Source organism: Topomyia yanbarensis, chromosome 2 (assembly GCF_030247195.1).
Source record: "Topomyia yanbarensis strain Yona2022 chromosome 2, ASM3024719v1, whole genome shotgun sequence".
NCBI lineage: Eukaryota > Metazoa > Arthropoda > Insecta > Diptera > Culicidae > Topomyia > Topomyia yanbarensis.
Genome location: NC_080671.1, coordinates 192,021,458 through 192,037,329, shown reverse-complemented (window position 1 = coordinate 192,037,329; position 15,872 = coordinate 192,021,458). Strand labels below are relative to the sequence as shown.

The window sequence follows — 15,872 nt, the reverse complement described above, 5'->3', positions numbered from 1 at the left end:
GTAATTCACGAAATGACGAAGCATAACCGTTTTCCGTTTAATTTTACATGACATGTATACTTCACGTGCGCAATCACATAAAATTACACTTATCACGATTCAGAACTACCGCTATATGTGAAGTAAAATTACGTGATTTGCGAAATTCAGCGTCATGGAAACTAAAAATCAAAGGTAAAACTAATTCATTTATTATGTTTGTATATGTCAGGGTCAGAAGACGTAAATTGACACCATTTTTTGTAGGTGTTATTTGTTTATTGTTAATTGGAGTTAATATGAGCGATTTATTGATAATAATGTGAAATTGATACTTTATGTCAGAAAATTTTAGGTTTCCTCAGGATTTTTCACGTTTAACAAGGTGCAGTTTATTAAGATTAAGTGAAGAGTAATAGAGATATATGCACGAGAAAATGATATTATATGATATTTATATATCGACAAAAAACCCTATTACCCAACTTCTCGTATTCGGGCAAGGGTCAAAAAAATTCTGTTTAATTTCTGAGGTTTTTTTCACATTAGAAAAACTGTGAAATATGTATGATCTGCATCACGGAGCAAAAAAAACATTAAAAATTGAGGACTTTGGGGACAAAATGAGCCAGTACCCCACTTTGTAATTTTCTGAGAGCTACTTCAAAAGTTATAGCATTTAATAAATTTTTTCTCCAAATTTTTCCATAGCACCAATTTCAAAAATTTCAAGCGAAGTTGGCGGTAGCCTTGAATTGTCCAAATTTCTCATCTGAGCATACTTTGACATTTGTCACAATATGAGAGCCTTTGAAAATTCAAAAAAAAAAATTTGCGATGCCCTATGCCACAGTTTAGTCAAATAGTCAAAAATGCGATTTTGCTTTTCGAATATGATTCTAAACGCCATTTTGAAACAAAATACTCATAACAAAAAGTTTCTGAAATGTAGAGTTCTCGAGATATTTTAAATTTTCTTTTAACAATCCAATTATTATATTTTATAACGATCTTTCCATAAGTTGCGTTTCTCCGCCAACACCAATAGGTTTTTCAAAAGGCCCATACAATTTCCTGTAACTTTCCCTTTGATATCAAAGCGTGAACCATTTTAAAGCTATACGAAAATAATCAAAATTTTATTCAACCATAGGGTCTGATGATTATGATTAGTTGAATCATATTTTGGTTGTTTTCATGTAGTTTTCAAATGGTTTACAATATCACCTTGATGTCAAAGGGAATGTTATGGGCCTTTTGAAAAACCTATTGTTGTTGATGAATAATTATCACATTTTAAAATAATTTTGTTAAATGCATTTTGGATTAAAATGATACTTAGAATTATATTTTGTAATAAAACTATAGTTTTGTATGTAAATTAGAATGACATTTAAATGCATGTGTAAAGTCATTGTTAGAAAAGCTTTTCCACCAATAGGTTCTCCATCATGCAATCACATTCAAAACGTTTTTGTTGATAAAATTTAAAAAATTTAAAAAATAGGTTTTTTGCCATTTGAATTTTAAACATAAATTTTCATTTTTGTGAAAAATGACTCAGTGTTTATTTTTTCGTACAGAAGTATTCATTCCTTGTAACTCGTTCTCAAATAGTTTTGCTGCATAAAATACAGTAATCGAACAAAAAATATTTGAAATTAATGCACGTAGAAACGTCTACGTCCTTTTAAAAAATGCTCTTGACTCAAAATATTCTTAGTGACTGCGGAAAATGTTTAGTCTTTTATGCCGATGAAACGTGTAAAGTTTCATCGGAATGTAAGATGGTCGGTCACGAAATTAAACATTTTCGGATGGATCTTCGTGGAATTCCTCTATATAATCCGGAAACTGGACCAAATCACTATTTACAAAAAGGATATTTATTAAAATGTCTCGCTTGACCTAAACTTTCTTTTCTCAAGTCAAAGGCCATTATTTTCGCCTTTGATACACACGAAAATGCATAAAAATACTCTACATTCGAAATTCACCCTTTCATGTCCAACTTTTTTCCTAGCACATTTAGGGTTCCAACATTGTATTTTTTTAGGATTGTTGTAATCAAGGAACGTGAAAAACCTGTTTTGATCAAGATAGGTGCCTCCATTGCAGTGCTAGAAAATGTTCTATTTTCACTTAATAGCAATTCTCCTTGAAATTTTGAAATATTCCAAATGAATGGAAAAGAAGATCGAAGAATCTTCTAAAGTGATAAGTTTTATAAGTTTTGAATAATATTGCAGGATATCGAAGTTGTATCAAAATTTCTTTTATTGTCGCTAACTGAAAATAGCCCTGGCAGCACTGCTCCAGCGGAATTCCATCAGACTAACTAAAATCGCGATCTTTAATTCTGATGAAACTTAATATGCTTCAACGGCATACAAGCCTGAACATTTTTCACAGTCAATGAGTTCATTTTGATTAAAGAACATTTTTTAAATGGACGTAGAAGCTTTTGCATGCAGTATTTTTAGAGCAAAATAATCTGAGAAAGAGTTATAGGGAATCAAAATTTCTGCACAAAAAAATATATACTGAAAAAAATGTTGTGACATTTTTCACAAAAACAAAACAGTCCGTTTATTTTTATCTTCTGTGAATGAAAACCTAAAGAAAAAAGAAACGTAATTGTGGAATGGAGAAAATTTGTAATTGTAATGTAAAGTAATTTTTAGGTAAATATATCTTAAATATTGTTCCAACTAATACAATTATTGCGGTTGAAAACGACCTTTTCGCAAGCTATTTACATTTCTCCATCAAGAGCAATAGGTTTCCCAAACTGCTCGTAAAACTTCTTGTAGCTTTTTATTCGATATCACGGCGATTTTGGAAACTATATGATAGCTACACGAAAACAAAGAATAGATGATTCAACCATAAGGTCTGATAATAAAACAATATTTCAAATATCTCGAACACTATCGCGTTATGGAAGATTTTCGTTTAATGCATTTCGATTTGAAATGACATTTAGAATTTAGTTTCATAATAAAATTATAGGTTTGTCTGTCAATTTGTATAATATTTAAAAACATGTTTAAAATTATCGTTAGAACAACTTTTTTATTGATGGTTGCTTCATTTCGCAGATACATTTAAAATGCTTCTCTTCTCTTTAGGTTTTCACTGACTAAAGAGAAAAAAATGGTTGTTTTGTAATAAAATGCTTAACATAAGTTTTTGTTTCAGTGTAAATTTTTTTCCTGTAGAACTTTTCATTCCCTGTAAGATACTAAAACAAAAATATGGCGCTAAGCTCGGCTTGGCTTAATGCAGGCCAATTGTGCATGGATGGAAATGACAAACAATTATAGACGCGTACTAAAAATATTGTGCAGCCACACGGAAAAAAAAGCATTACAGAACAACTGCTTTTCTTACATTTATATTTATATGATATACGCATATCAATCCTAATCGACCTATTATATTGCTTCTTGTCTTTCTCAAGATGTTTTATTCGATTTGCGATTCCTTATGCAGGTCAATTTAGGCGATTGGAAGCAATAATGCTAGATGATCTCTGGACATCCCAGTATTTTTATTTCTGCATTCGTCCCAATTCAAACTGAAAGCTCAAGTAAAACCGAATAACATGGTGTATATTTGTCTACATTGCTGGGGTTAGCGGCCCCCGGGAGCCACTGGAAAGTTAAATAATTGGAGTATTGGAGAAAAGAATCTATTTTTTGAATATGAACAAACTACATTCTGCCCGAAGCAGTACATGAATAAATTCTGGTCACTGTTGTTCATATTTTACAGCAGTCCAAATAAAGTATAAGTAAATACCTACTGGGATTATACGACTTCATGGAATAACCTTTCCCTTTGATATCAAAGCGTGAACCATTTTAAAGCTATACGAAAATAATCAAAATTTTATTCAACCATAGGGTCTGATGATTATGATTAGTTGAATCATATTTTGGTTGTTTTCATGTAGTTTTCAAATGGTTTACAATATCACCTTGATGTCAAAGGGAATGTTATGGGCCTTTTGAAAAACCTATTGTTGTTGATGAATAATTATCACATTTTAAAATAATTTTGTTAAATGCATTTTGGATTAAAATGATACTTAGAATTATATTTTGTAATAAAACTATAGTTTTGTATGTAAATTAGAATGACATTTAAATGCATGTGTAAAGTCATTGTTAGAAAAGCTTTTCCACCAATAAGTTCTCCATTATGCAATCACATTCAAAACGTTTTTGTTGATAAAATTTAAAAAATTTAAAAAATAGGTTTTTTGCCATAAATTTTCATTTTTGTGAAAAATGACGCAGTGTTTATTTTTTCGTACAGAAGTATTCATTCCTTGTAACTCGTTCTCAAATAGTTTTGCTGCATAAAATACAGTAATCGAACAAAAAATATTTGAAATTAATGCACGTAGAAACGTCTACGTCCTTTTAAAAAATGCTCTTGACTCAAAATATTCTTAGTGACTGCGGAAAATGTTTAGTCTTTCATGCCGATGAAACGTGTAAAGTTTCATCGGAATGTAAGATGGTCGGTCACGAAATTAAACATTTTCGGATGGATCTTCGTGGAATTCCTCTATATAATCCGGAAACTGGACCAAATCACTATTTACAAAAAGGATATTTATTAAAATGTCTCGCTTGACCTAAACTTTCTTTTCTCAAGTCAAAGGCCATTATTTTCGCCTTTGATACACACGAAAATGCATAAAAATACTCTACATTCGAAATTCACCCTTTCATGTCCAGCTTTTTTCCTAGCACATTTAGGGTTCCAACATTGTATTTTTTTTAGGATTGTTGTAATCAAGGAACGTGAAAAACCTGTTTTGATCAAGATAGGTGCCTCCATTGCAGTGCTAGAAAATGTTCTATTTTCACTTAATAGCAATTCTCCTTGAAATTTTGAAATATTCCAAATGAATGGAAAAGAAGATCGAAGAATCTTCTAAAGTGATAAGTTTTATAAGTTTTGAATAATATTGCAGGATATCGAAGTTGTATCAAAATTTCTTTTATTGTCGCTAACTGAAAATAGCCCTGGCAGCACTGCTCCAGCGGAATTCCATCAGACTAACTAAAATCGCGATCTTTAATTCTGATGAAACTTAATATGCTTCAACGGCATACAAGCCTGAACATTTTTCACAGTCAATGAGTTCATTTTGATTAAAGAACATTTTTTAAATGGACGTAGAAGCTTTTGCATGCAGTATTTTTAGAGCAAAATAATCTGAGAAAGAGTTATAGGGAATCAAAATTTCTGCACAAAAAAATATATACTGAAAAAAATGTTGTGACATTTTTCACAAAAACAAAACAGTCCGTTTATTTTTATCTTCTGTGAATGAAAACCTAAAGAAAAAAGAAACGTAATTGTGGAATGGAGAAAATTTGTAATTGTAATGTAAAGTAATTTTTAGGTAAATATATCTTAAATATTGTTCCAACTAATACAATTATTGCGGTTGAAAACGACCTTTTCGCAAGCTATTTACATTTCTCCATCAAGAGCAATAGGTTTCCCAAACTGCTCGTAAAACTTCTTGTAGCTTTTTATTCGATATCACGGCGATTTTGGAAACTATATGATAGCTACACGAAAACAAAGAATAGATGATTCAACCATAAGGTCTGATAATAAAACAATATTTCAAATATCTCGAACACTATCGCGTTATGGAAGATTTTCGTTTAATGCATTTCGATTTGAAATGACATTTAGAATTTAGTTTCATAATAAAATTATAGGTTTGTCTGTCAATTTGTATAAAATTTAAAAACATGTTTAAAATTATCGTTAGAACAACTTTTTTATTGATGGTTGTTTCATTTCGCAGATACATTTAAAATGCTTCTCTTCTCTTTAGGTTTTCACTGACTAAAGAGAAAAAAATGGTTGTTTTGTAATAAAATGCTTAACATAAGTTTTTGTTTCAGTGTAAATTTTTTTCCTGTAGAACTTTTCATTCCCTGTAAGATACTAAAACAAAAATATGGCGCTAAGCTCGGCTTGGCTTAACGCAGGCCAATTGTGCATGGATGGAAATGACAAACAATTATAGACGCGTACTAAAAATATTGTGCAGCCACACGGAAAAAAAAGCATTACAGAACAACTGCTTTTCTTACATTTATATTTATATGATATACGCATATCAATCCTAATCGACCTATTATATTGCTTCTTGTCTTTCTCAAGATGTTTTATTCGATTTGCGATTCCTTATGCAGGTCAATTTAGGCGATTGGAAGCAATAATGCTAGATGATCTCTGGACATCCCAGTATTTTTATTTCTGCATTCGTCCCAATTCAAACTGAAAGCTCAAGTAAAACCGAATAACATGGTGTATATTTGTCTACATTGCTGGGGTTAGCGGCCCCCGGGAGCCACTGGAAAGTTAAATAATTGGAGTATTGGAGAAAAGAATTTATTTTTTGAATATGAACAAACTACATTCTGCCCGAAGCAGTACATGAATAAATTCTGGTCACTGTTGTTCATATTTTACAGCAGTCCAAATAAAGTATAAGTAAATACCTACTGGGATTATACGACTTCATGGAATAACCATAGGTGGTTATACGGTGATAATTTACTATAATACTGGAAACCCTTCACAGGCAGCAAATGGCACAAACAAATGCACTCGCGGTTACTAGGCTCCAGTCGGGTGTAAAGAGAGCACGAGAGAGTAACAACAACATTATCGATTGATGATATTCCAGCACATGCGCGATGTGTTTTCCTCTTCCGGCGAATTGCTATCCTGATGGTCATACCCGAGTCAGCACTTATATTGTTACATCGTAAGAACTTGGATCGGAAGCTTTTTGATTAATAGTACCAGGCACATCGTTCACATTCGGTACCTTGTTCATATGGTATGCTGGGGGAGTATGCATAGGAAGAGATGATATCCTTTTTTTCTTTTTCTCCTGGATTTAGTAGATTGATGCATGTCTGTGGTATTGAATGAGGTGGATTTGGCAAGTTCCACTGAGGTTCATTTTTTGCATGTGTTTAAAGGTCTCACGTGTCAAATACAATATGCATTAGATGGAACTTTTGTCATGTAGGATTTGGAGGTTTAGGTAAAAGCAACGAAGCAGCTTCAGATCCAAAGATAGGGGACAGTTGGGACGGAAGTATGAGAGCCATCAAAGCATACTAATATTTTTATATTTATGCCTTACGTATTGATGCCTAACGTCAGGCACCGCTTTTCACCATTTTTACCGTTTATAGGCGTTTCTCTGCCTAACTATTACTAGCAGGATTATCTGAAGGACAACTAAAAACTGTTATTCTTTATTTTTTCAAAAAATTGTTTAAATGGAAAGGAATTCGGAAGGGGGCACCGTCTAAACTTACAAAACTTTATTTGTCCAAATTTTTGCTATTTATAAAAACAAAATATTTTAAAACTTGACTTGCATCTGTTCTATTTACTATCGATCCCATTCCCCCCTTAGAAAATTTATCCATCTACAGTAGAATATGCAAGGCAAGACAAGGTGAAACAGTTTTGCAAGTTCCTTCCATTTAGAAAAAATGTTTTGTTTCGTTCTTAACAATTGCTGTATTGACAATTTATTGTAAATGTTACTAGATTGTATAGGCGTAATAACTTTTACAATTTCTAATTCTCCAAAATAATTTGTTACTATTTCCTTCAATGTAAATGATACGTCACAGGTATATTTGGATGTAAAAGGGCCAGTTTTAAGAATAAATTTAGCTCCGGAAACATTCATAGATGAAATAAAGTTTTTATCGTCAATCTTAACTAATCTTTGTTTGATTTCTGCATAACATTATTTTTTTCATCAACTGTTATTTCCCTGGAAAATCACCAGTTAAACAATTCCTCGAACTAGGTATAAAACATCCAACCACGTTTTTCCAAGTAACATATACAGGGTGTTTGGTTCATGGTTAGGAATCTCTCGGGGGGTGATAGACTGCCATATTTGGAGAAAAAAATTGTTCGTCACATACCATCAAATCTCAACCGTTACAGAGTTATTGACCTTTTTGTGTAAAAAACGTATTTGTCTTAAAATACCTCTAACTTTAAAAGTATACTTTTTATTTTAAAAGTATTAGTTCCATTCGAAAGGTTAGAAAATTTCGCATTGAGTGATGCCCTCACATGTTTCAACTAATGAGTTTAAGTAGCCTTTACAAAGTAATTTATTGAAAATCAAACAATTTTAAACGATTTTTCGTTCATTTCTTGAAAATCCTAATAGTTAACCTCATCATTTTAATAATTCAGATTGTTAGTCTTGATGAGCTGCTTAATTCGTTCTTTGACATGATACACTTATCTTTTCTTATTTTCATGATTTTGGGTTATTCAACTTGGATATTTTTATCTCATTTTCACTAGTACCAGCTCTAATTGAAAAATTATGGCACTTATTGTACTTTTTTTTCTTTTTATTCGAAAGCCAGGAAAATTTTACAGTGAAAAATGTGTTAATACCTTTCAGTTAAGTGAATTTAGTATTCTTTTAAAAGTAAATTAGTTTAAAGTTAGTGCTATTATTAGCATTTTCGTTAGTTTTCTTAAAATAGTAAATAATGAACATCACTATTATTATCATGGAAATAATGCATCTCAGCAAGTTCTACAGTTCTTTCTTTGACTCCATTCAATTATCTCTTTTGATTTCGACGCAAAATCGTTTTTATCACATCGTTTCATATGCAAAAATAACGATTTCGAACCCACTACATTTGTGGCGAGCTCATGCTGTATTAGCAGCAAAATAAAAAGAGATATAGACAAAGTGTCAAATAAAAAGTTATAGAGAACATTAAGGGGAATCAAATGAACAATAGTAACGATAAATTTTGTTGATAAATAATTAGAATAATTAAAAAACTCTCGAAAAAACACAAATTTTGAGTTATTTCTTTAGTAAAAAATCATTTAGTACACTTAACTAAAAGATATTTGTACATACACTGATAGGACATTTTCTCAGCTTTCCAATGAAATCTAGTAAATAACGATATAAAGCATATTTTTTAGATTAGAGTCTTTTAAGCACTTACAAGTCGGTTACAGGAAAAGTATAGTAATGAAATTACAAAGAAATGAGAAGAGATAGAAATATGACGTCCAAGAACAAATTATGAATCGTCCTAAAACCCAACTTTTGGATAATGGATATTGCTATAATCATACTTCATTATTTCGAGAAAATTAGCAAAAACCACCTCAAAAACACTAACTTTTAACTACTTTACAGCTAAAAGGTAATTAAAACTAATTACTTAAAAGATATGAGAACACTATTCAATAGGAAATTTTCTCACCTTTCGAATGGAACTGAAATATTTAAAATAAAAAGTATACTTTTAAAGTTAGAGGTATTTTAAGACAAATAAGTTTTTTACACAAAAAGTTCAATAACTCTGTAACGGTTGAGATTTGATGGTATGTGTAGAACAATTTTTTTCTCCAAATATGGCAGTCTATCACCCCCCGAGAGATTCTTAACCATGAACCAAACACCCTGTAGAAATCATTTTGACAATCTATAATCAACAATTTCAAATTTGCCTGGACTAACCTACATTACACCAAAACTTCTACGATTTAGTAGAGGATTTACAAAGCGATTAAAAATGTGAGAAATAAAGGCATTTACTCATAACGGATACAGAATCACAACAATCGACCTCCATCTGAATGTCTTTGCCTTCTATATTTAATCGTACTAAACAAGGACTCTTAGTTCTATTACCAGATGCTACATGCATGCAACATAAATCACATGAGGCCGGATCACTAGGGTCAGAAATATCATCATCTTCCGAAACGCTTCTGTTTAAACGATTACATAGATATGTCTTATGATAATGAGATCTTCATATAGAACTCAAAGTTACCCGTAGGGTATAGCAACATCAGTTGTAAAAAAACACCTACCCTTTTGTCAGAATCGTCAACTATTTTTTCACGATAAAAATACAAGAGGTAGGTAATGCCCGCGACATAACCGCTGTGTTGACGTAGGACTATTCGTTGGCATAATATATTATAATTCTTCTTTGTTGGGGTCAATGTGACCAAAAATGAAGTTTCAAAATGCGATAGCTTTTCAACTTTGCATCTAGAAGATTGAAATTTCTGTACAAAAAAAAGTTACGAATAACGTGTTAACGGGTCATATTGACTCTGGTTTCGAACTCAGTTTTGAAACATATTTTCATCCAAATCTTAATGTACTTGTATTCAAATTGTTTGTTAGAGTTTTAATTTTCAGTTTATGGTAAATATTGCAGTTTTTGACCTGGTTGGTTGCCAGTGGGAATCGGTGCCGAATGGGGCCATGTTTGGCATACATATATGTATGCAGAACAGTCATCATAAATCACAGGTTTATTGACAGAATACTAATAATAAACACATACGAAATAAAAATAAAAATGTACATATCAGTTTTGTGCGTGACACGACCGATCTTGGATGTCAGTGGGACAACAGTTTTTCTTATAATACTGAACGATCGACAATATGGTCAACCAATGAAACTGATCCTAAAGTTTTGTAATATTTTTGAAAGCTTATATAAAATCTCATCTAATTCAAATACTGATCGTGGATTCTACGTGAAAATCATCCGGAAGATCCGAAATAACTGTAAAACTGGTTAATTCATGAATCAAGTTCTAGAATTCTAAAGTTTTATTCGCAAACATTTGTTCACGTACCATTGACATAAATTCGTAGTTCCAAGTGAAAAATTGACCCTATTGGTCACATCATGACCATCCGGAACATTCGCTGAACTGATCAATTCATACAGTCGGTTTTAGAACCAGGTGTTTTTTAGTGTTTCTTGAATTTTCTTTTGAATGAGTTCATACTTATCCTAGAGCTCTGAGATTATTTCGAAAATATTTTTGCACGGAGAACCCGTCAATCGCAAAATTATGATATTGCAATTGTTGATTTTTATTTTGGCTGACTTAACTAAAAATGGCTGATACAACTAACGCGTTTGTTGATATTTCAATTACTAATTTGTTGAAAAATATTGTTGTTTCTGATAGCTGTCAGTTGTCTGAGAATAGACAGCAAAAAGAAAACAAAAATTTCAATACTGATTCAACTAAGTTATTAGTTGAAAGCGGCACTTCAGCTCGTTCATAATATTCGTCTTTTGAATTGAAAATGTGCATATTGCTTCTTTGTTTTTAGTCGAATTGATAAAACGTGCAACATTTAAGTGATTCAAAAAATGTTTCGTTTAATCCAAATAGCTATACTTTCGAGGTAGGTTTGAATATTTGTTTAAATAATAAGTTCAAAGTTCAACTGAGTTCTTGATACTGCAAGTTTAGACTTTTTGTACTGAAGCAATGAGTTGTTCAAAACTGTGAAGCTTTCTTGTGCGAGTATGCAAAATAGTGAAAATCAGTCAGTTTAGTGAAAACGTTAGCATCGATATCTGTTTGTGTCTGATTTGCAGTCAGAATCGTCACCCGGGTCTTCACCGATGCCTTTTTGTCAACTACATCTCAAGTTTCCATTGCTATGCTGACCCAGCTAAGCAAGATGTTTGGAGAAAGTAGTGAGGTGAGATCAATCCGATTTATAATAATTATCATTATCCATTTTATTAAATATATGAAATCACTCCAAACCCACATCCCATTTTCCTTCCATACTAACAAAATCAAACATCCGTAATATCTATGGAGATTGCGTGGGTTCCCCGTATCTTCTTAAGTAGGTATTTAACTAACATTCCCTTCCCTTTTACGGGGAAGCTCTAATGTATTCGTAAAAAATACATTAATAAAAATTCGGAATAGTTAATATTGAAAGTATTCTTTCCACATGCCATGTACTCCTGTATGTACGCCACACGGCCAAGATTTGTTATTCTCCACGGTGATGCTCCGTCCCGTACACGTTAGGACGTGGTGTGCATAGCATTTAAACCGATTGTCCATTAGGTATCAGAAAGTTTACCGTGATCTTACACTGAATTTATCTGCTAGAGCTATACCAATACGTACTAGGCTTAGATGAGTTCGAAAAAGTCGATGATAAAAGCACAATTTGTTTCAGTATGAACGCAGTTGATGCACTAAAGAACCCGGGAAAAACTCCAATGAGGCTCTTCTGCCCATTAAAGCATAAGAGTCTCTGAATCACCTTTGATTCATAATGTCAAAATAAAACTAGCCGGTTTGTTTGCAAAATATCTACAAAAATATCAAAACATAGTTGTCTCATCCATATGGCTCATAATCGCAAGTCAGCCCCATGTTCGATGGGATTCCCTATCTACATGGAATAACATGCGATTGTAGGCAGCATAAGGCTCAATGAAAAAGTAAATTTTGAACAGCGTTTATCTCGGTTTGCTGTCTTTCACTATGGGATTCTTGCTTTAATGAGCAACTGATGTTTATGACATTTTAAGACAATGAGTCTAGTTGAACTTGTTTTCATATCGTCGAAATAGTTTTGGAAACTTTTGCGGTACGGTTAGTGACCCGTAGTAACATCCCATCGAAAAAAAATGTAACGTCATGCTCGATTGGATAAGTCTTTCCTACGTACATGTAACAAAATTATCACTATGTAAGATTCCTTGATTTTGACCCGATGTATAGCTTAGCTAACAGGTTACCGTGCGACAAATAAATTACAATTACAATTGGCTCTGGCATATAACTTGTGAAATTGGATGGCAGCACCGTGTTTATTAGTAAAATCTGAAACTGCACATGCAGGACATAACAAATCTTTAAATTCTACCAGTAAGCAATTACTAGGATTAAGTTTTTTAAAGCAAGAGAACCAATGCAAAAGCTATTATTATAGTGCTAAGCAAACATATTCCGCTAATCCACCCGTGAAACTACAAACAGTGTTTAAAGAATGCTCAATAGAGCCTATTTGAGAAAAATAGTAGTGAAGTATTTTAACGTTAAATATGCGCTTCTTGAAGGCCGGCGATGAAGAGGGGTGGTATAAGGGTAAGGGGAGGGGCGGTGCAACAGCCATTATACCTGTTATTTAAGACGTGGTTTAAGAAAAAAGTTCAGTCAGCACCGAAGAACCGATGTGACTTTAAATGTGGAATATGTCCAAAAGCCGGAAGTGTCGATAGTGGACAATATATTTTCAAAGAATGTCTGATTGGTCATCAGTGATAACTATCAATTATATTATACAAGCAGAAGTGTTATGTGGTATATGGGTGGATGAAGAGAGTGAGTCGGTGATCTAATCAGGATGACTCAGGATCAGGAAATTGAATGAAATTATAAAAGGTTATTAGTGAAACAATTCTAAAATAAAAACATTTTATTGGATATTTAAAAATTCAGACTATCCATCCGATCATAATGTCGCTAGAAAATGCAAGCTGTTTTGGCCCTACAGAATGAGTACACGCATAACCAGGAAAGCTTTATCCACTCATATTCAGTTAACTACTAACCGACTCTAAGCAGTCATCACACGGAAATATAAACAAACCCCACATGCGACGCCCAGCAATCAATCAGTTGAAAACCTCTATCGCCTCCGATGACACCACGGTAGTACGGATTCCCTAGATACAACCAAACCACATAGGTCATCATCCACCGAGGCACCCGATTTAACGAGAAACGATGACAGTTGTACGAAGACAAGCGACAAGCAGTATCATTTATGTGATTGCATTATCACCGACGGAAATTATTATAACAATAGTGGAACGCCATATAATACAGCACTGAATGAACCTAAATAATTTACCTAGTTATCGTCCGGTTGGACAACATACAGTGCTGGCGTTCTACATGTTCTTTCCAATCAGCCCAATTATAATAGAAAATGTAACCGATTTCAGGAATCACTTGGTGACATGAATCTCAAAGCATTCTTGTCCTCTGATGGTTGTTTGCCAAATGGACCGCAACAGGCTGGACGTGTGAAGTTATAGTCCGGAGCAGTTTATGGAATAATGGAAATTAGATGAATCTGTCGTCATAGAGGGGCTGTTAAATCTCATCGGAAGACACTGTAAAAGAAAGGTGATCGATTGGAAACGCAGTCATTGTAATACTTGAAAATACTTGAGCTACCACGAATATCCTTCTGAACGGATGGTGCTTCCTCCCGAAACATTGTAGCATTGGTCTGCATCTCGTAATTATTCTCCATCGCGTTTTTGACGTTATCCAGAAACGACCGTCCAGACGAATAACACTGCAAATAAACGGAAATCCTTCTATCGCAGTAAAAGTGAATAATTTTTAATAGCAACTTACCGCCGCGCACTGGATGATAAGCAACCGGTAAGCGAATACTGTCGAGATCATTCCCGTTCGGTTCTACAACACGATTATTCCCGATTTGTTTAATCGCTGCTGTAGAGTAAGAAATGTGAAAATAGACAAAACACAAAGCAGAATCAGCGCCGCCATGATGAGAAAAAACGTCAAAGAACATTCACTCAGAAATAAAAGTATGCATTGTTAGCATACTTTCTATTCCCGTCTCTTTTTTCTGCAGTGATCTTTATGCATTTTCTAGCATATACTTCTAGTAAGCTATCAGTATGAGTGGATAGACCGAATATGTCCAATGCATAAAATTTACAGCAGAAGAAACGAGAGGTAGATAGAAAAATATGCTATCGATGCATAAATAAATTTTTGCGTGTTAGTGAAGTGTTTTTTACTTGATTGACGCAAATAATCGATTAATCTCTAAAATAATCGAAAAATCAATAATCGATTATAAGCTATTGGTATAATCGCGTAAATCGATTAGCTGATATCAATTAATTCTCGATAAACATATGATTACGGCGTAAAATCCAACTGTCGAAATTTACTATGTATGAAAATTCCGGACAAACGGTCATTCGCCAATCGATAGTGAATGAAAGAGAAAAGTTTTCTCTTGCATTAAGTGCTGTGAACTGGGTTCGGCCAGTGATGGTTTGTGTGGAATTTAATTTAAAGAGATTTGTGACAGTTGGCTTTTGGGCTTTAATCATATGTTTGTCGAGAATTGGCAATTCATGAAAGGCATGTGCTATCGCTAAATATGAAATTCACAGGACAAAAATGCAAGTGCCTCAAAATATGAAAATATTACGAATCTTTTCTTAAATCCGCTTTGCGACTAGCCGTGCGTCAAATTACGCGGCCATTCAATTTGCATCAGTGCGAGTGTGCAAACGATTTAACGTTTGATTCGCTTGATTCACTCGCGAGTGCTTTTTATATAGCGAGAACTGGACGAAACGCTAGATTATTTCGAGACAGACAATAGACCCAGCGACAAACTATTCTACGCAGCCCCCTGTCAAGGACGACGTCCCTGTGCAGCCAGCATCACTGCCATACAAACCAAAACATTAACTTTGAATCGATTGATTAAAGCTGTAATTAGTTACTAAACGTAGTTTTTCTGAATAATACGGTGTTAAATCATCCCACAAGGTGCAAAACGTTGTGTGGAATGCTTGAATGTCGTGTATAGTACCGAACATAATTCTTTGTTTGGGGCTTTATAGCTATAACGCCCCATATATGTAGGTCGCTGTCAAACTCCATATAATGGTATAGGGATGCCAGAGGGCTGATTCTACCTAAGCGAATATTGATCCTAATCGATTATCTTGGTCGATTAATCGAATCAATCAATCAAGCTCCTAAAAATTACTCGATTAACGCATATTCGATTATTTCTAGACTAGAAATGAATTTTACATGAGATTTCGACGTTCAGATGCGAATCACGACTGAAAAACGTTACTATACGTCAAATCCATTCCGGAACCGGTTCGAATTCCTGAAATGAATCAGTATAGTGTTTGGCTCCAAGAAAACAACCGGTTCCGACTCAAT

General features: G+C 33.4%; 1 protein-coding gene and 1 long non-coding RNA gene across 6 annotated transcripts in view; one reads left to right on the top strand and one right to left on the bottom strand.

The window, feature by feature from the left end:
- LOC131682516 (sodium/potassium/calcium exchanger Nckx30C) overlaps nt 1-15,872 on the top strand; it is a 291,134-nt gene that overhangs the window by 59,097 nt on the left and 216,165 nt on the right. The window lies entirely within an intron of this gene.
- On the bottom strand, nt 12,627-14,478 carry LOC131682522 (uncharacterized). The gene is made up of 3 exons (XR_009304094.1): nt 14,283-14,478; nt 14,097-14,220; nt 12,627-14,032 (listed from the first exon to the last, which is right to left on the bottom strand). It is a non-coding gene; the product is annotated as an uncharacterized LOC131682522 (long non-coding RNA).